The following is an 18,198-nucleotide window of genomic DNA, read 5'->3' as shown; positions in this document are numbered from 1 at the left end:
GAGTCTTCGGGAATGGTCTTGAGGTGGCAGGGCATTGCAGCCTATGAGGTGCCTCCCTTCCCCTCCCCCCCCCCCCCAAAAAAAACCCAACCACTCCTAGGACAGGTGGAAAATCCTTCATGTCATGTCTTCAGCGTGAGCATGAGCTTCGAGAATTACTGGAGAAGTGCAACCGTCCAGTTGGTTGAAGGGAAGAGAGTGGCTTTATAACTTTTCATATAGGGAGGCTGGTTTAAATATCAATGGAGTGTGTAGCGAGATGCCTAGCAAAGGGCAGATTAGGAGGATAGATGTACCTGGCATACATACCTGCCTTTTTCTTGGACATGTTATGCATGTTGACAGGGATCATAAGGCAAGTCTCCCCCAACCAGTAACCGGTCAGCTTAGGGGGTGGCGCTAGCAGGATGTCTCTTCAATAAGCTCAGAATTTTTGTGCTATTTGTCGCACTTTCTGCATGCTTCTGATTTCACCGATCTCAAATCCTCTACTCAATTTTTGGGAAGTTTGTGGTGGAGCCACAAAAGGTTTGCCTGAGGGTTTGGGTGTGGATGCACAGGGCCCCGGTGCCTGTCCTCCAGAGCATTTCAGGAGAATGAGTTTCCTCCTACAGCCCTTTAACTCTCTCTTTCTCTGTGCACTTCCTCCTGTACTTTCTTTTGCACTCTGAATAATTCTGGTACCCAGCTGGAACTCCCTTCGGTGTTCTCCTGCCCGGTTCATTTCTTGCTGGCAGAATCCGGGTCCTGACATAGTGCGACGTCGCGGAACAAATCGCGTACTAAAATGTTGGGGTCCTTTTTTTTTTTTTTTAACTTGCCTGGATTGGGGTTCATTTGTGTTCTACTTCAGTCTTATTCCTAGGTATTCTTTCCTTTTATCTTTATTTTTGTCCTAATATATTTTATTACAGCTTCTTCCATATGGTTGCTTAGTGAACCGAACTGATCCATAGGTCTGTTATAGTCTAACCAAAATGTAAAAACTGGCAGGTAGGGATAGTTCTGTCAAGATTAAGAAAAAGCTTTCTCATGTGCCAGTGAAAAATTGTTGTTAAGACTGATGGGAGGGAGGGGGAAGCTTCATACAAGTAAACTAAAAAATGAGCCAAATCCCACCCTGATATGGCCATATTTCGACAGGCAGTCTCGCTCCAAAGCTGTAAATCTCACATAAATAGGGTGGGGGCAGTAATAAACGTCTTGAACCTTCTTTAACAGCCTGAAAGTCCATTTTTAAAACTCATCTTCCCTGATTCCACTCCTTTTAAGCTATACATTCTGTATTTGTGCGTGTATATATTATATGCATGTGTGATGTGCCTGTTCAGGCTTGAGGGTCTACATGGTGCATATAGAATTGGACAGGGATGTGTGGGTGTGATGTGCCTGTATGGAGCTCTGAGGATCTATGAGGTGCATATAGAATTGGACAGGGGTGTGTGTGTGTGAGAGAGAGATGCCTGTATGAGACTCTGATCTGGTGCATATAGAATTGGACAGGGATGTGTGTGTGTGTGTGTGTGTGTGTGTGAGAGAGAGAGATGCCTGTATGGAGCTCTGAGGATCTATGTGGTGTATATAGAAATGGACAGGGGTGTGTGTGTGAGAGAGAGAGATGCCTGTATGAGACTCTGATCTGGTGCATATAGAATTGGACAGGGATGTGTGGGTGTGATGTGCCTGTATGGAGCTCTGAGGATCTATGAGGTGCATATAGAATTGGACAGGGGTGTGTGTGTGAGAGAGAGAGATGCCTGTATGAGGCTCTGATGGTCTATGTGGTATATATGGAATTGGACAGGGGGGTGTGGGTGTGTGTGAGAGAGAGAGAGATGCCTGTATGAGACTCTGATGTGGTGCATATAGAATTGGACAGGGATGTGTGGGTGTGATGTGCCTGTATATAGAATTGGACGGGGTGTGTGTGTGTGTGTGTGTGTGTGTGTGTGAGAGAGAGAGATGCCTGTATGAGGCTCTGATGGTCTATGTGGTGTATATAGAAATGGACAGGGGTGTGTGTGTGTGAGAGAGATGCCTGTATGAGACTCTGATGTGGTGCATATAGAATTGGACAGGGATGTGTGGGTGTGATGTGCCTGTATGGAGCTCTGAGGATCTATGTGGTGTATATAGAATTGGACAAGGGGGTGTGGGTGTGTGTGTGAGAGAGAGAGAGATGCCTGTATGAGACTCTGATGTGGTGTATATAGAATTGGACATGGGTGTGTGTGTGTGTGTGAGAGATGCCTGTATGAGACTCTGATATGGTGCATATAGAATTGGACAGGGGGGTGTGGGTGTGATGTGCCTGTATGGAGCTCTGAGGATCTATGTGGTATGTATGGAATTGGACAGGGATGTGTGTGAAAGATGCCTGTATGAGGCTGTAATGGTCTATGTGGTAGGGACTAAACAGGAAGAGTCTTTAGAAAAATTACAGCCTATCATTTCTCACCAGGCACAATGAAAAATAAATATACATTTCTTATAATGCCTTGACTATATGAAACTGCAGTATAACAAGAGTAAAAATAAAATTTCCGGAACTCTGGGGTCGGGGTGGGGAGCAAGTGTGATTTGAGGGGATTTCTAAAATATTCCCTAAAATGTCGCCTTTGTGTGACATGGGTGCTGGCAGAGCATCCTCGGTTGTACTGCACATTATTCTGCGCTTACAAAAACCTGAGTCAGAAGTGATTTCGTCTTCAAGATCCCCGGCTCCCCTTCAACTTTGAAATTTTTCCTCACAGCATCAATAGATCTCTGCTTGTCTGTCTGGTTTGGGTGGGGCCTGGGTTTTAAAAGCACAATGTCTGCTTCTCCCTGCTCCGGGCTGCCCTACAAACTCAATAAAGCCGGACTGCTCAGCTGTGCTCGCGCTGTAATTCTTTCTCTCTGCTTAATCTGCAGACGAGTTGCCTTTGTATTCAGACTGACTGACTGTGCCAGTTTCCTTTCCAGTGTAACCTGACAGGTCCTGTTCATACCTCCCCCCGCTGCTGATGTCAAAGGATGTTGCAATCCCTGTCCTGGGTACAATCCAGAATACCTAAAGGGTGTGTGGGATTGTTTCTGGATTGAACTGAGGCATCTTTAAAGGTGTCTGGAAACCATTTCTATACTTGTTCTTTTCTAGATTCCTCAAATTATCTGTGATGTGGGCAAGTGGATATTATTAGTTTTAGAGGAAGAAAGATATAGGAAAGCAACTTCTTTCCCTAGCTGAGCTCTGTACTTAAGGTGAAAGGTACCAGGGTAGAGTGGGTTTTTTTTTTTTTCTAATTGTTTGTCAGGAAAGCCAGATTAAGATAAATGTCTGGCTGTTTTGACCTGAGGCCCAGAGGCACATGGCAATAAAGTGACTTGCTCATGGTTACAAAGAGACATTGGGGAGCCTTGAACTCATGTCCCAGCACTTTTTTCCTGAACAGTCCATGGCTCGGCCTGTAAGATCGCACCTCCTCCCTGACATGCACCGGCCGCTGCATGCACAGAATGCAACGTAGGCAGCAATGGTGCAAGCTATGCCAATGCAGTTCTTCCACAGAGCAGGCACAGCATGAGCAGCAGCGGTACAGCTTCCTCTGCTCACAGAGACCTGCCACGGAACAGGCACAGCACGGGCAGCAGCAGCGCGAGCTTCTCCTGCACTCGCATCCCCGGCATGGAAAAGGAGGCACAGGCAGCAGCAGTGCGAGCTTCTCCTGCACTCGCATCCCCGGCATGGAAAAGGAGGCACAGGCAGCAGCAGTGCGAGCTTCTCCTCACTCACTGCTAGCTGATGTTCAGCCATCCTTATTTTAGACTCGGAGGGATCACCTCTAGGGTGAGAGACTAGTTCATGTCAGCAGCTCGCTGACCATAGTGAGCTGAAATAGAACAAATTTTTCCTTGGGCTGTTTTTTTTCCTTTTAATATTCCTATTCTTTTTATTTTTTTTATTAACTTTTGAAAAACTGTTCCTAGATTAACGGGTGAAACCCTAGAAGCTTCCAGTTTTGCACATTTACTGTTCTAGTTTTAGTCGGCTGTCATGCACCGATGTGGCCTATAGCGGGCCCGGCTCCTTTGTTAAAGCCTGATCCGTCTGTGGCCTTCGGGAAGAAAGCTCTAGTTTTAAACTTCCATATTTAGCGTCTGTCCACTTGTCTTTTGGGCTTTTGCAGCAGGTCTGCACACCTGGTCATTCTGCAGACAAGCCTGCATTCACCTCATTTGCAGGTTGAAAAAAAATGTAAATGCTGCTGCTTTTTTTTTTTTTTCCCCCTAAACTTGCTGATGGAATAGAGAGCAAAGTCACAAGGGCTGCTCTGTAAGTCTCTCCGATATCTCAAGACTAACCCCAGACAAGCTTCCAAGCATAGTATCTCTCACATCATCGGTTTCTTGCACTTAGTGCTTCAGTAAGTGAGGAGAGAGAAATGTGAGTTCTTGGCGTCCAGGAGCAAAGGCCATGAAATGGGTGAGACCATCTGGTTTGAATAAGCTTTGAAAGCTAAAAGCTAAAAATCAATCAAACAATTTATTTATCGCTGCGCCTTTCCATTAAAAATGATAAAGGCAAGATAGAACAATTCTGGTATCGCATTGCAAGAGCTATGGCTGGCCTCAAACCGGTGGAACTCGGCCCTGAGCAAATGAGGCAGGGTGACCCCAGAAGGAGTTTGCGACAGATCTGAAGCAAGTCCTGCACCCCCTTCCCCCGAGAAACTGGATCAGCCCGCAGGGACTCTGGGCATGCATTCTGTGGAGCCCCGATGCGGAGATCTCTGTAACATTGCTGAGCCTGCTGGGTATACTCTGACCTGCTGAAGTATTTGGGAAAGTAAATTGGGATCTTCTGATCTGAATTGTGATTCGGAGTTATTGGGTTTCAGTGCTGTGACCGTTGCCTATGATCCATACCTTGTTCAGTTATCAAAGTTAAGAGAATCTCTGTGCTTTTTGGGTTAACCCTGCTGTAGGTGAACGAACCCTGCAAGGAACCGACAGGGAGTGGTGGTTAGTGGTGGTTAGTGTCCTTAGGCAAGCAGTTTAACAATAAAACCGACCTTAAACAAGGTCATAATAAAATGCTAAAGAGCAACACAAAGTAAAAAATCTTCCAAGACAAAATCCTAAAACAGTGTGTGCCATATTAAAAGAAAAGGTCACCCATTAAGCCTGTTGGACGAGCTGTGTTTCTTTCTTTCTTTTTTTTTTTACCAGTTCTCTGAAAGTGAGAGATGGTTGTCTCTTAGGCATAGTTCCAGAGACGTTGTCCCCACCTTGTGTTCCACCTTGTGTTCCAGTAAGTCTTAACTTGGACACAGAGGTGACCAAAAGAGCACCATCTGCAAATCATAGAAAGCAAGTAGGAACGTAACAAATTAATATTTTTTTTCAGGTACAATGGGCCTGACCCTTGAAGGGCCTTAAAAAAAAAAACCAAACAAACAACCTAATGTCAGAATTTTAAACTGAATACAATATCCAGCAGCCAATTTAGCTCTTTGGGAAATGGAGTGATCTGCAAATTTGATCACCTCATTTGTCGCTCCCTTTTCCAGGTCATATGTGAATATGTTAAACAGCTCAGGTTCCAGTACTGCCTCCTGTGATACTCCATTAATGAACTTTCTCCATTTGGAAATCTGAGCATTTAGTGTTACTGGTCTTTTAACCAGTTATCAATCCACAATATAACACTGCCTCCCTCCTGTCCCATAGAAACATGACAGAAAAAGACCATACCATCCGGTCTGCCCATATATCCAATTAATTTAGCATTACAATTCTCAACACTTCCTTAGAGATCCCCTGTATTTATCCCATGCTTTCTTGAATTCAGATACTGTTTTGTCCCCATCACTTCCACTGGGAGGCTGTACCACACACCCATCACCCTCTCTATAAAGAAAATTTTCTAAGATTACTCCTGAGTCTACCCCTTTTCAACCTTCTCATGACCCTAAGTTCTAGCGCCTCCTTTCCATTGAAAAAGGTTAACCTCCTATGCGTGGAAACCTTTGAGATTTGAATGTCTGTATCATATCTCCCATATCTCATCTTTTCTCTAGAGTATACATGTTTAGATCTTAAAGTCTTTCCTCTTGTGCTTTAGAATGAAGGCCACTGACCATTTTTTAGTAACCACCCTCTGGACCGACTCCATCCATTTTATTTCCTTTTGAAGGTACAGTCTCCAGAATTGTACACAGTATTCCAAGTGAGGTCTCACCAAGGACCTACACAGGGGCAATATCACCTCCCTTTTTCTGCTGACCATTCATTCCTCTCCCTGTGCAGCGAAGTATCTTTCTGGGTTTTGCTGTCTGTTAGAGAGCCAGCAGCCAAGGCTAGTCTCTAAGGGTAGCCCTCCGGCAACTCCGAAAGCCCTTTCGGACTATAGACATACGTGAGTCCCTGTGCCATAGTGTAACCACAAGGCCTGCGTCACTGGCAGGTGAACGTATCCAAGCACAGGACGGGTGATGACAAGAATCCACTGAAAACAGGAACCAAGACTGTGGCAGCACCAAGCTGGAATCGAAGACAGAAGTGGAACCAAGCTGTAGATATGGAACCAAGAGCCAGTTTGAAAATCATAGCAGGATGAAGACAGGAGACTAGGCAATGACAAAGAACCAGATGAAGGCTGAAGACAAAGGACCAGGCGGGCACTGAAGACCAGGACGGATCGCAGGTTGGAACAAGCTCTCCGAAGACCAGGAACTCTGGGACTAGAAACAACACTCTACAACAATAGGACTCCAAAGACTCAATCCAGTGAAGAAGGACCTAGCACAGAAGACCACCAAGGATCTAGAACAGACCAAAGACCACTGAAGACCACAGGAATGAGATCCAGATTAAAGACACCGAACAGGGGACCAGGAACAGATAACCACAGCAGAGCAGGAACAAGAGACCTTGCAAATGCCCCAATTCAGAACCGAAGAGCTGTTTTATAGGGCAACTGGAGGATTACATCTTTGGACGGTACCGTGGACTTTCCCAATGCAAGCTCTTTAAACTAGAGCAGAGGCACACGCACTTGCCTAGGACGGTAGTGCGCCAGGTTGGGGATTGGTGTCAGGTTCTCTCCAGCCGCGAGACGTGGCAACCAGCAAAGATGGCATTGGGGAGGTAGGTGGCACCCCAAGCTGCATTGGAAAGCAGAGCCAATGTCAGAGAGCGGAGCCAGTGTCCGGCTGACAGTTGGTGAGTGAAGTCACTTACTGGACCCTCCTGAGAGTGGTAAATCTAACACTTATTTTGTCCACGTGGTTAGCCACCTTAAGATCATCAGATACAATTACCCCCAGATCCTGCTTTTCCTCTGTGCTTAGAAGAATTTCACCTCCAAAACTGTATCTTTCCTTTGGGTTTTTGCATCCTAAATGCATTATTCTGCTCGACCTTAGATGATTCCTTGAACTTCGCTATATACCTCCTCATGGTTTCCACTCCTTTCTGGCTGTCCACCTTGTTACAGATTTTGGTATCATCAGCAAAAAGGCAAACCCTTCTGTTATGTTGCTCACAAAAATACCAAAGGTGCACTATTTACTTATAAGTTTTCTGTGCAGAACCATGTCAAAGGCCTTGCTGAAATTCCAAGTACATCACATCTAGCGCTCTCCCTTGATCCAACGTTTTGGTCATCCAATCAAAGATATTGATCAGATTTATCTGACAAGATTTACTTCTGGTAAAACCATGCTGCCTCGGATCATTGTAATTTTGCTGAAGTGTCTCTCATGGGGGACTTTGACAAATGCCTTCTGAAAGTCTAAATACACTATATCAAATGGCTCACCTTTGTCTACATGTTTATTTACACCTTCAAAAATTTCTAAAAGATTGCTAAAATTATATTGACTCTACCCCATTAAGCCATGTCTGTTTTATATGGCCATTGATTTTGTTAAGAATGGCTTCAACCATTTTGTCCAGCACCAACATCAGGCTCACCGATCTATAGTTCTCCAATCACCCCTGGAGCCATTTAAAAAAAAAATCTGTATCACATTGGCCACCTTCCAGTCTTCAGGAATCATGGCTGTTTAAAATGAAAAGTTACAGATTACTAGTAACATATTAGAAATTCATGTTTTAGTTCTTTTAGAACTCTGGATTGGATGCCATCTAGTCCTGGTGATTTGTTACACTTTAGTTTGTCAGTCTTATCTATTACATCGTCCATTGTCACATACATTTGATTTTCATTGCTCAGAATATCCACCGTTAAAGTGTTTCAGGTATGGGTATGTTCCCAACGTCCTCTTCCAGAAAGACCGAGACAAAGTAATTTAGTTTTTTTGCTATTTTCTTGTCCTCCCTGAGCATCCCTTTTGCCCCTCAGTCATCTAGTGGCTCAACTGACTCCCTCACAGGCTTTTTTCTTTGAATGTACTTGAAAACGATTTTATTAGTTTTTACCTCACTGGTAAGCTTTTTCTTAAAGCCTTTTTTGGGCTGTCTTATTGTTAAGAACATAAGAACATACCATACTGAGTCAGACCAAGGGTCCATCAGGCCCAGCATCCTGTTTCCAAAAGGGGCCAATCCAGGCCATAAGAACCTGGCAAGTACCCAAAAACTAAGTCTATTCCATGTTACTGTTGCTAGTAATAGCAGTGGCTATTTTATAAGTCAATTTAATTAATAGCAGGTAATGGATATCTACCTTGCCGGTGCTTATGCTCTTTACTAATTTCATTTAGTCTGTTTTCCATTTTTTCGAACGATGCCCTTTTAACTTTAACCACCTCCTTTAAACCACACTGGCAGTCATTTGGTCTTCCTTCAACCTTTTTTAATGCAAAGAATACATTTTATTTGGGCTTCCAAAATTGGTATTTTAAAGCAATGTCCATGCCTCATGGAAACTCTTTTAACCATTGCACCTACTCCTTTTTAGTTTTTTTTGTTTGTTTTTTTAAACTAACTTTCTCATTCTATCATAGTCTTACTTTTTAAAGTTATAAGCTTCTGTAGTATTTTTACTTAATGTCCTCCCTCCAGTGATAATGTAAAATTTGATTGCATTATGATCGCCATTGCTTAGCGACCCCTTGTACCAGATAGTGTGTTCCACTGAGGACTAGATCTAAAGTAGTTGCCCCTCTCATCGATTCTAGGACCAGCTGCTCCATGAAGCGGCTGTTTTATGGCATCTAAAAACGTAACCTCTCTAGCATGTCCCGATGAGACATTGACCCAATCAATACTAGAGTAATTAAAAACTCCCATTATTATTGTGTTGCTAGATTTTATTTGCTTTTTTAAATTTCAGCCTGTTTTTTCATTTTGGCCAGGTGGCTGGTGATACACACCCACTGCTGTACTCTTTCCCGTCACACATGAAATCCATAATGATTCCACAGTGCATTTAGTTTCCTGCAGGATTTTTATCATGCTTGACTCTCTGCCATTTTTTACATAAAGAGCCACCCCTCCATCAATTTGATCTGCGCCCTCATGACTATATTATTTATACACTGGTACCTCTCCTTCCATCATGTTTCTGAAATATCTGTAATGTCTATATCCTTCTATAATGCCATACATTCTAACTAGCCAATTTTACTGTTCAGATTTCTGGCATTTGTATACAGACATTTTAAAGTATGTGCTTTTTATTTGTACTTTAATTTCTCTTTGTATTCACAACCTGCTTGTTAGCAAATGGTACAGGCAGTTTTGAGTCATTCGCATCTGGGTGCACTTTGTCTGCAACCATCTGGGCTACTTCCGCCTTAAACATAACCTCTCTACTGGGATATTCTAATTTTTCCTGTTATACAAGTATCTTTGGAAAATACATCCTTCTGAACCTTGCACTTCTGAGCAACTGTTTGCTTTCCCCCATGGTCTAGTTTAAAAACTGCTCTATTTCCTTCTTAAATGTTAACACCAGCAGCCTAGTTCCATACTGGTTAAGGTGGAGCCCATCCCATATGAATGGGTTCCTCTTCCCTAATTCCTCACATCTAAAAATCTCTCTTCCCTGCACCATTGTCTCCTCCTTGCATTGAGGCTCTGGAGCTTAGCCTGCTTATGGGGTCCTGCGTGTGCAATGGGGAGCATTTCTGAGAATGCAACCCAGAAGGTTCTAGATTTCAATATCCTACCTAAGAGTCTAAATTTAGCCTACAAGACCCTTCCTGTATTGGTACCCGCATGTACCATGACAGTCTGCTCCTCCCCAGAACACTCTTAAAATCTTATTTAGGTGGCACACAAGGTCTGCTACCATTCACCAGGCAGGCAAATTACCAAGCAATCCTCATGCCACCAGCTATCTACATTCCTAATGATCAAACCACACACTACAATGGCTGTCCTAACCCTTTTTTCCTGGACAACTGGTCCTGGAGACACATTCTCAATATGAGAGGATAAAGCATCACCTGGAGTGGCAGTTCCTAACTACGAGATCACTTCCTGCCTGACCAAGATGATGGTCTCCTGCAGGAGACCTTGCTGCTTGACTGGAATAAGGACTGCTCTATGTCCCCAAAGGGACATAGAGCAGTCCTATATACCTCTGTATCTGCTTCAGCGCCTTCAGGCCTGCCACTGACTTCCAGAGATTGGACTTGTTTTCTGAGAGCGAGGAGCTCTTTGCCCTGGGTGCACACATTACAATCTCTCACCAACAGACAGATAATCCTACCTGTGGCACTCAGTGCAAAAGACTGGATAACGCCCGACTCGCTGCTCTGTCTGCATCTTAATTTTATTGAGTTGCTAAAATTTTAAAAGCTGATTAAGGAAGCAGGTATGTCAGTTTAAGGGTTTTTAAATGTAATTATTTGGTGTCTTTTTTTTTTTTTTTTAAATTGATAACTAGGTGACTTATGTTAGTTTGTGAATGACCAGCAACAACATTAAAATTAGTCAAGCACTAAAATCAGGATTAATTGTATGTTGTTCTAAAACACCAATTTACTCTTCTTTTGTAGATTTTCTGCCGAACTGGAGGGCATGGGTGTTTAATCTCTATAACAAAAATAGTGGGTGGGTGAGACTCAGACTGGTGATTGGTTGTTCTGGAATCAATGCTCTTATCTTTTCAGATCAAGTAATTTGTGTATGTTTAGGGATAATAGATTTTGGATTATTTGGGTGAGCTAGTATAGGTTAGTATTTGATTGTAAGTATTAAAATTGTGAGTTTGCAAAGGTTACTTCTTCTTTACACTTGCAAACAAATAATAACCTATGCTAGCTAATGCAAGCAATACTAGCCTTAAAAACTAACACACAATATACACAGCCTTTAAGAGTTTAATCCTTTTAAGAAATGTTTCTTTCCAGGATTTAAGCATTCTTTCCCAGCAAATCCAGCTTACCACCAGCAGATGAAGGTTCTGCAGTCAGCACTCCCTCTGGACTGCATTGAGGTGTTTGGGCTACATACATAGGGGAAGGGGATACTGGTAGTTGCAAATGAATGCTCAGGGCACTGTTGCCCTATTAGGAGCATATTACAGTGGAACTTGAAGCCCATTGGAGCAGGAGGAAAAAGCCAATCCTGAAACCCTAAAGGAAAGTAACAATAGTGAAGGGAGCAGGTCTACTTTATCTGATTGAGAACATAAGCAATTTTCTTGGTTTTTTGTTGCTTCAGTACTCTTACAGCATGTGATTCTTAACAGATCTGTTAATTGGGTTATGTTTCGGATGCTTTATACCGCTCTGCTGCACTAACCTTTGTAAGTTTTTAATTGGAGGGGAGGCAAGTTTATCACAAGAATATGAATATTGTACAGTACTCTGTACACTGGTATTGTAGAAATGAATTAGAATTTAGTCTTGCTTTGTAAAACATGCACATATAGACGGAATTGAATATGCAGGAGTCCCTCACACTGCTGTGTGAGTTTCTATTTATTTCCGGGTTGCAGTTTGAGTCTCCACTTCCTTTGGCATTTCTTCTTAATCTGCCATCTGCTTATTGGTATCACTGATTTGGGCACCTGTATCTGAACAGAGATGGCCATCTCATTCCATGTTGAATCATTATTGACCCAACCAGATTAGAGTTGACAGACGAGACTCAAAGGGCAGTACATATCTCTTCTTGCAGTGCATTGAGCCGTCATTCATCTCCCTCCCTCTTTTTTTTTTTTTTTACTTTTTATTTATCAATTTTAAATTAACAAAGCAAACTATTTCAGCAAAATGAGGATATTATCAGAAACAAAAATAAAGCAAATAATCATATCCAATTATGAGTATATTTGTATCCAGTAATATACATAGGAAACAACACGTTATGATTATTAACCCCAATAATAAAGAAATACAAGATCACTCAGAAGGGAAGAGTATACAGGGAGAAAAGAAATAACCAATTAAGTAGGGGCCCCTATATATTAATACTGGTCTCAATATAACATCAGGAATCATTCGGAACTGGAGAAAAAGTAATAACTCTCCTAGCATTGAGAGAGGATTGTAGCTGCTCAGGTGCAAAAAAAAAAAATATAAAGGTATCTGAATGTAACTTTACAAAACATTTACAGGGGTAACGTAGAACAAAAGAGGCCCCCAAAGCAAGGGTATCTTTTCTGAGAGCTAAAAAACCCTTTTCTCCTTTGCTGGGCAAGCCTAGAAATATCAGGAAAAATCCTCAGATTTTGGCCATAGAAAGGAGAGTTTAAATTCCGAAAATACAGGGACATTACTTTAGACATCAGGGTCAGCAACAAATGCTACTAATAAGGTGGCCCTGTCTATGATTTCTGGACCCGATGTTTCTAAAAATTCTGTAAGATTCAATGGAGGAAATTGATTTACAGCGGAAACCCCTGCAGATGATCGAAGAGATGATGGCCAAAAAAAGTTCTTATTTATAGCAGGACATTTTTGGGTAGAATATCCAAAACTTGAAGGACATTCCCATTGGAAGTTCACCTAAAATCTTAGGAAAATTCAAAATCCTAAGATTAAGCTGACAAGAAAAGTTCTCCAACAATTCAAGCCTGTGAAAGATAGCTCCAGTATCTCAAATAGCCATAGACTGGGCCCTTTGAATTTAACAATGTCTTGTTTAACAGCAACAAGTTGGCTTGAATGTTCTTGGATGTAATTCTCATCATGTTGAGTGACCATAGAATCTAATTTGGTGACAATAGAGCCCACTTTAAGTATGGAAAAAGATAAAATCTTTGCAAAATTCTCCATAACTTCCCACAAAGATTCTAGAGTTATAACTGCTGGCTTAGGTGGCATTCGAAAGGGCTCCTGTGACATTGGAACCTCCATAGAAGGAACCACTGTAGAAGAAAAGTTAATCTGAGTTTCTGTCGACGCTGTACTTTCGGAGGAGAGAGAAGGAAAAGCGGTTCCAGCCAACGCTAACCCATTGGGAGCCTGAAAAGTTGGAATGAACGGCATGGTGATCTCCTCAGCTCCCACCAGCTCAGACGCTGGCGCCGGTTTGCCTAAGTGTCCCAGCAGCATCATCAGAGGTAGCACATCTCTCAGCTGGCAGGACGACCTGTTTTCGGGAGCTGAGGGAAACTTCGTCCCCAGGAAGCACCAGAACTCCCTCGCTGGCTGCTTCAACGGGGGAGACGTCCAGGGTCCGCTGCAGACGTGAAGGCAGTGATAGACTGCTGGCCAGGTAACAAAGAGGGTGCCATAGGGAAAAACCATAGGGAACCATAGGGAAAACCATAGGGAAAAACCATGATTTTCTCCTTTCTCTGTGGCGTCATGACAATGAAAGGAAAAAAGAACAGAGAGCCCAGCAATTCCACATATGCAGATTCATGGCTATCTTGTCCCCCTTACAACCATGCATCTCCCTCCTTGATATGGCTCTGCATCCAGCCGAGCACATTCATTTGTGGCACTCTGCCATTTAATTTAGGTCCAGTTATTTGAAGCAAGTCCATATTGTAGAGTTGCAGCCTTTGGACTCTTCAACCTTCCACAGTTGTATTGTTAATGTGCCTTGTCTGCATTAATGAGCTTGCTGTGTAGATTTGAACACTGGAAACAGAATTGCCAAGGACCTTTCTGTAAATCCAGAAAACCTGTCCTTATAGTAATTAATACAATAAGGAAGGAGCTGGGAGCATGGTAGCTTGCTCCAGACTGTTACTAAGTATGGCGGAAGGGCTCCCTACTTGATGGTCATGAAAGTCTAGTCTTAGCAAGTAAATAGAGTCCCCTATAGTTGTGGTTTTTTTCTTTTTGTTTTTTAATCCACCATGGGTAGCAGGGGGTTGTGGGTAAGAGATTTCGGGTCTGTGGAATACCTGACTTGGGTAGCAGGGGGTTGTGGGTAAGAGATTTCGGGTCTGTGGAATACCTGAATTAGTTGACTAGATAGCTGTGAGGTTCTTTTGGCTGGGGGAGAAGGGGGAACCTGGCTCTCAGCAGTCTGTTCATCAGAACTCTGAGGCCTTGAGCTTGGTGCCTGTGTCGGGAGGGTGCCATGGACTGCAGTTTGGCCAGGCTCGAGCAAGGCTGAAACTTTTTACCAGTATTTTAAATAAATAAATGCTAATACCGCATAACCTGTCAATGCAATAAAAGCGGTTTACAAAAAATGTACACACACAATTTAAAAAAACAAAACATAATTTACAATACAAACCCATGTAGACAATGTACACATGTACAAATTTAAAACAACTTAAAAGAGAAAGGGAATCTGCATTCAGTCCTATTCCTTGCTGCCTGCTCTGCATGCTGGCCAATCCATTTCTGTCATTTCAGTATTCTGACTTCAGTCAAACTAACAGAACATTATTAAGAAATCTTTAAAAAAAAAAAAAAGAGGGGGGATGTTAGAAGCCCATGGCAAATTTATTGAATGTCTTTGGTTTAATCAAAACACGGGAATGAGGCCAACACACCAGGTTAAGTTAATGAAATGTTAAATGTATCAGCATTTCGTTTCCTTAGGGGCATAACTTTTAGACTTGGAGTCTGACTGTGCTAGGACTTGGTCGTGATTTAGGTATTATAAGCATTGACATTTTTTGTTTTGGCAAGAATTAAGAAAACCTAACGTTGCTCGTCTGTAACGTAGTCCAGGCTGTGGCTTTTTTCCAAGCACTGCCCTTGCACCTTTTCTGTTATCTTCAATGAGGTATCATAAGGCCCATAGGTTTATAGGCTCATAGAAAATCCAAAAGGTTAAATTGTATTTGAAAAGAAATGAACTACTTCTAGCATCAGAGCACCACTATTCTGTAGCTGCTGCTGACTTGCAGGTCCACTCCACGCACTGTGTGTGAATGCTATAAAATTTCACTTGCAGTGGCCAGATACAGTACAAGGCGCTCAAATATGCAACTCATTCCTTTTTGATAAATATCTTCTTGCAATTTAATTTCCATGTCATAGTTTATAGAATATACTGTTTTGTGCCTATGGCAATGAAATACAGTCGCCTGGCCTAGGTGCTTTTTATACGGCTAAGTCGTTTTTTTTTTTCTCTCTCTTCCTGCACCGCCACCACAAAGAGAGTAGCAGTGGCTGTTTAAATGATTGAACATGCAGGCTATCTAAAAGGGAGGCCTGCTGTGACCTGCCGGTGAAAGGCCTTATAAATTTTGTACGGAAACAGTGTCCCTTGTCACGACTAACACTTACGATTAAGGCTGTAGAGGCTTCCTGTTTCTTCCGTTGCCTCCTACCAGGTTCGGTTAAATTGTAGCCTCAGATTTGTAAGTCTTCTGATGCTGGACCCCCAACTAACATGTTGGGAGATCTATACTGCTCCTTCTTAGCAAGGGGAGATATGATAGAAGTCTACGAAAGGACTTGAACAAATTACCGTAATATACATCGCTTATTTACTCAGATAATAGAAGGACCAGGGGGGTGCTCCATGGAGTCAGCAAGTAGTTTATGTAAAACAAACTGAAGAAAATTCTTTTTCACTCTGAGCATAGTTAAGCTCTGGAATTCATTGCCAGAGGATGTGGTTACAGCAGTTAGTGTTACTGGGTTTAAAAAAATGTTTGGATAAGTTCCTAGAGGATAAATCCATAAAGTGCTATGATGGTAATTAATAAGCAATAGTGGCTTGTGATCTATCTAATGTTTTTGGGTACTTGCCAGGTACTTGTGACTTGGATTGGTCACTGTTGGAAACAGGATATTGGGTTTGATGGACTCTTGGTCTGACCCAGTATGGCATTTTCTTATGTTCTTAAGTAAGTTTTTTAAACATCTTGAAAAGTGCTATTCATTTTGATATTGGTAGCTGTCCATCCATCTGTCTGTCACAGGAGCTGTCCAAACCATGGTGCTGAAAAGCAGTATAATAACATGCTTGGATAAACCCCCAAGGTTTATTGGCCAGTTTTATTTATTTTAGAAATTCCGCAGGTATAGAGAGACGCTGAATTGAATTAGTGTTGGCCAAATGCCAACTCGCTGTATTATGAAAGAGAATTGCAGTAAAGTCTCCTGCTTAGGCGAACTTTGATTCTGCAAGTTTAACCCCTGCCCCCCCCCCCCTCCCACCTCATTCCCTTTTTAAACCTGGGTCGCCCACATTGAAATATGAAAATACTACTTGGCCATCAAAGCAGCCCATGGAGGCAGGCAAACCTATTACAACGGGGACTTGAAAGTGCTATGTACTGTCGCTCAGTCTTAGCCATAAAAAACTCAGCTTTACAAACATTTCTGTGGAAGGACTGTGTTCTGTGGTGGATGCTTAATAATAGCTGTAGTACCTGAATGTAATCCACTCTGAAGGGCCGAAAAATGGAATATAAAAATAAGATATTTAAAAAAAAAAAAAATCAGATCTAAAAGCTAAACACTTGGATGCTGGCAACCTAGATTGAGTAATGATAACTTAATTAGCAGTGTACCTGGTTATCTTCCTTTTCAAAAGAACACATTTCTTGCATTCTTACTACATACGTTTGCCCTCCCTCCCCCCCCCCCCCTTTCCAAATCTTGTAGCTTGCGTGCAGTAAATTTGCATCCCCTATACAGCCCAGCTTCCCAGAATGTGGATGTGGACCCCCAAAAGGGGGTCACTCAGCTTTCAGCTGGGGTCACTTCAGGCACTAAACGCAGCAGTGTCAGTAGTGGGAAGGCAGCGTTGGGGGGCCTGTGAGCCAGCACAGGCCTTGCAGGGGGCCCTGTCCTTCCATGAGCTTCCAGTTATAAAGGAAGCCCTGCAGGAGCGCAGGGATCGAGGCCATCGAAGGGCCTGTGAGCCAGTGCAGTGAGCTTGCACTGGCTCACAGGCCCCCCCACCTTGACTTTCACTACTAACGCTGCTGCCCCTCTTAGCTCACAGTCAGGCCCGGGACCAGCCACGAGGTGAGATTGCCAATGCTCCTCTCTTCTTACCAGAGAAAAATGCCCCTGTCTTTTGTGTGCCCGCTCATAAAAAATTTTTTTTTTTCCACCAGTTGTCATCAACCTTTTGGCTGGGGGCCCAAAGAAAAATGTTGCTGTGGACCCTGGCGGGGGGAGGGGGTGGTATTTGAAATAGGATCTGTTTAAAGGGAGGGTACAGTTGCAGGAGGGGTTTGGGGGTGACTGACTGTGGAAGATGAGGGGGTCAGCTGGGGAGATGAGTGAGAGAAGGCTTGGAAGGGAGGAGTGAGGCTGGGGATGGGAGATGAGTGAGTAGGGAAGGGGATGGAGTGAGGGTTTTGACAGAAGATCAGTTGGGGTTTACAAGAAGAACTTGTGGGTAGGAGAGAGAGGTGGGGGGGATGCGAAAAGGACTGAAGGAGGTGAGAAGTACTGTGGGGGATGGAAGAGGGAATCGACTGGAAGGACAGAGATTGAGCGAGGGACTCCGCTGAGGGGGAGAGAACAGATTGACTAGAGAGGATGGAGTTGAGAGGGGATCAGCCGGAGTGTGGGGAGGAGAGAGTGAATTTTGAAATGCTAAAATGGGGTCGCATTAGCTAAGTGTTTGGGAAGCCCAGCTATACAGGCTGCCTCATATGAGTGTGAAGTAGGCAATCGTGCCTTTTCAGTTGCCGGTCCAATAATATGGAACTCCCTGCCCAATCACGTTCGTCAACTCTCCACAAAACTTGACTTCAAAAAAGCATCTATTTTCACAAGCCTTTCCTAATTCATAACCCCGGTTAAACAACTCTAGGTGCCACCCTGCTGTTTCAACCAGAGATTGAACCTCGTCTTTTTTTTTTTTCCCCCCCAATGTTTTATTCTTGTTTTTATTCCTTTTATGATTATT

The 18,198-nt window shown here is 43.0% G+C and overlaps 1 protein-coding gene across 5 annotated transcripts in view; it reads left to right on the top strand.

The window, feature by feature from the left end:
- Positions 1-18,198, top strand: part of IGSF3 (immunoglobulin superfamily member 3) — a 143,228-nt gene that overhangs the window by 11,743 nt on the left and 113,287 nt on the right. The gene's annotated exons all lie outside the window — the stretch shown is intronic.

The sequence above is a fragment of the Rhinatrema bivittatum genome, chromosome 15 (genome assembly GCF_901001135.1).
Source record: "Rhinatrema bivittatum chromosome 15, aRhiBiv1.1, whole genome shotgun sequence".
NCBI classification, from domain to species: Eukaryota; Metazoa; Chordata; class Amphibia; order Gymnophiona; family Rhinatrematidae; genus Rhinatrema; species Rhinatrema bivittatum.
This window is presented reverse-complemented; position numbering and strand designations above follow the sequence as displayed.